Raw genomic sequence first — 4,002 nt, forward strand, 5'->3', positions numbered from 1 at the left:
ATTTATCGTGAAGGATCTCTGTAAGCCTTAACTAAATAAACATCAGGATTGATTTTTCTGAAGAGTTGACATCTCCAAAGCCTTAACACTTTTATTCATATTACTTTTCTCATAATTCATATTTGCTTTCTTTTAGCTCTCTATTTTTTACACTTTAATACCTCTCAACTCCAGATTTTAATCTGTCTAATTAGAATACTCAATTAATCATTGCTTGCTTAGTCTATTAATCATTGTGGGAACGATATCCACTCAACGTGGTATTACTTGATACGAGTTGGTTTTACGACCATCAATATGTCGAATAAAGCACTGCATCGAGGACATATGGCAACATTTTCTTCTTCTTCCCTTTGTCTTAGCAAAAAATCCAACAAATCCACTCTTGCCTTTGGATAGATAGGCCTTTCTCTTTTGAACATGTCGAGTTCGAACTGATCACCTTTTCCCATAGGCTCGACAGAGGCCATGTTGATCGCAAAAGTTATTTTTTCTATTTCAGCAAATTTTGACGTAACTTGAAAAGGATCAGAGTCTACTTTCATTTTAGGCTTCTCCGCAAACTTTAGTGTACCATCTTCAATAGCCTTTTGTATCAAGTGCCTAAAATATACACAATTATTAGTATAATGCCCAGATGCTTGGTGGAATTTACAAAACTTTTTATTTCTGATTTCAGAAACAAATGGCATTTTCTTTCCTTCGGGTGGTACAAGTTGTTTGTCTTTTAATACCATGTCAAATATGTGTTCCGCTTTTGTCAAATCAAGTTGTTTGTCTTTTGCTGGATTAAGAGATTGACACACATATGGCGGTCCATCTTTTAATTTTGCAGCAAAAGCAGATTCATTATGGGACTCTTTCTAGCTCATACAGTCGACGTAATGTACTTTTTTGTTAAAGAAAGGCTTTCTTTTATTTGACTCTAGTTCCTCTTTCTTTTTATTTAGTTTTTTGATTTGCTGCACTTTATCAGACAGCTGAGCTAAATCCAAAATTTGCTAGCTTATTAATTTCTTTCGAATATTGAAATCAAAACCATTGATGACCATCTTGACTACTTCAGACTCAGGAATAGGAGTGAAATATTTGTTTCTCATATTCTTGTATCATATTAAGTAGTCGTTGATTGACTCTGCTTTTTCTCTCTTTACTGTGAACAAATCGGCTAGCGTTACTTTTATTTCACCTCTAAAGAGCTGATAATGAAAACTTCTTTCTAACTGAGCCCAACTATGGATCGAATTTGGGGTTGCAAGTTTGAAAAACAAGTGAAGGCATTCTTTGTGAGAGAAGAAGAGAAGTATCTCATTTTCAAATATTCATTACCAGCTATTTCTCCAATTTTAACTCTATATCAAGCCACATGCTCGACAGTCGATTCTCCACTCTCACTTGAAAATTTGGTGAGGAACTTCAAAGTTTTGACTCCTCTGGAGAGTTTAGCTTGTAAGACATAATCGGAAAAAGGAGATATGAAGTAAGGTTGATTTGTCACCCCTATGTTTAATCCTGCTCTATTTAAGAGTTGTTCGACAGCTTGGGTTATGTTTTGACCATAAGCTTGAGCAACATTATTTGCTCTAGCCTCATTTAATACCTTGTTTGGATTATCTCCCCAGTATAGTATTTACGGGTGGATTATTGGGATTTATTCCACCTATGAGTGGTACAAGCGATCGATTGATTGCTCCTATAATATCATCGACTCGTCGAGTGACTTGCTATATTCTAACATTGTTATTTTCTATCATTGGATTCAATACTGTAACCATCTGTTGCGTAAGCATATTGACTAAGTCATGATGACTCTCCTCGATTTGTTGTCTGAATATGGCCGAGTATTTGACCGTACTAGGAGACGTCATTTCCGACAGAAATTTGTCTTGACATTTTTGAAAAAATCGAGGTATGTGTTCCACCCATTGGAAACTTTGTTGCCCCTACGCTTCTGTCGAGAAGATATTTGGCATTGTTGAAGTAGGTTGTGACATAGGAATTGACCCCAAATATGGAGGATTATTCATCAAATATTGATAAGCATTGTAATTCACCTTATTAGGATTATAATTAGTTGGTATACCCACTGGAGGATAACCCAAAGGAGATATAGGATTGTACAAGGGATTGTTCCTTGTAGTGGTTGTGCCTCTTAAATATTCCATATTGGGATTTTCTAATAGTACAGAATAATTTGGAGGCAACCCATATGGAGGCCACGTGACAGGTACAGTCGATAGAATTCCTTCTATGATATCAGGGTTGATTCTTTGACCTGGGATGCCTGCTAAGCCTCTGTCTCGGGGCCTTTCGTAGACTCTCCAGTATCATTATTCAATGTATCAGTCGAAATTGAGGCTCTATCAGACATTCTTAATTTGTCATTGTGTAATCGCATACAACACTTGACACGTTAGCTTAACCCAGAGTTCCACCGGGGGTGCCAATTTGTTTGACTTGATTTTTGGTAATCTCGACAAAGTATCGAATCAAACTTGTATCAAGATCTCAATTCGGAGAGCAGTAGATACGACTTCTCTAAAAAAGAGTGAGCGCTACCCAAAAATTACTTAGCGTAGGTATCGAAACTGTGTATGTTGAAATATTTGTAACTAATTGTAAAGTAAGAAGATAAATAAATCGAGATAAAAACTCGGAAATAAAATGCTCGAAAGAAAAGAGTCAGAAAATAACAAGAAAAAGAAATGAAATAAATAAGAACTATAATTGAACTAACAAACAAATTTAAGTGTGAATAAACAAACGAAAAATAATAGGAATTACCAATGATAAATAAAAGAGAAAATTTAAAATAATGAAAATAAGATGAACAAGGAAAAGAAAATTTGACTCCAGACACTTACATGCACTTGCACTTCATAGATCTCTTTGACATCAGTGTGACTTTAGATTTTGTAGAGTTTTTATGTGATATGGTAATGTCAAATTGGAGTCCCTTCTCACTTCTGCCTTTTTGCTATTTATAGACCAAAAGATAGACTTACAGAGTGTTTTTCTCTTCCTACGATCTAACTTCTTCCTATTTCTTATACCATGATACTACCTTGACCATGAAAAATCTTGACTATCAAATTTGTGATCCCACATTTTTCTTTATCTTAGTTTTCAAACTCCACATTTCATAAAAAGTCTTTATCTCATTTTGACTTTTAGAAATCATCAACTCGACTCCTTATAGGGTCAATCAAATTTTTGTGCCAATGCTCTCATTGAATAAACTATGTTATAGTACTTCGACCTAACAATTCAGGTGCTATGACATTTTGACATACATATTTGTCTATTTATTTTTTAATCAAACAATTATAGTCGAGCCACTTGTACCGTCAAATTTTTGTGTTAACAACCGTAAAATATTAAAATAAAAAAATAATATATCTGTGACTAAAACGTTAGAATATGTACTTACAGAAGTGGATAAGGAATATTTTTCTACCTCATGTTTGGAATCTAGTTTGTTGGTCGTTGCTGGCTTGCTGCTGTCACTATTAACTTTCTGAAATGTCGTTATGCTACCTATGACTATAAGTCATAAGTCATATCTTATCTAAGATTTTATTTTGGATATCCAAAAACCCGAATTGGATCCTACCCTCAAATTTCAGACCCATGTGGGATGGGGCCAGATTGATTTTTGGGCATAAACAACATTCGATGGCTGAAGCCTGTGATAAGGCTCGCAATTCATTGTCTCTTGAAATAAAATCATTATTACATGCAGTTGAGGCCTAGTTGAGAACTTGAGATAGTATATTAGTATGTCTTTTAATATGTTGTAGCTCAGTTCAAACCTTAGCAATATCAAATAGTGGATAAAAATTCTTAAAAATATTGAGTGTAAATAGATAGTATGTGTGAATTTGTGATGTAATACTTAAAATTGAGGGTTGTTTAATCTATCTAACAAAAAAATATTATTATATGTACACAAAAATTTAATTACGAAATTAATTATTTATATATAATGCAAGTATATGACAT

The sequence above is a fragment of the Arachis ipaensis genome, chromosome B09 (genome assembly GCF_000816755.2).
Source record: "Arachis ipaensis cultivar K30076 chromosome B09, Araip1.1, whole genome shotgun sequence".
NCBI classification, from domain to species: Eukaryota; Viridiplantae; Streptophyta; class Magnoliopsida; order Fabales; family Fabaceae; genus Arachis; species Arachis ipaensis.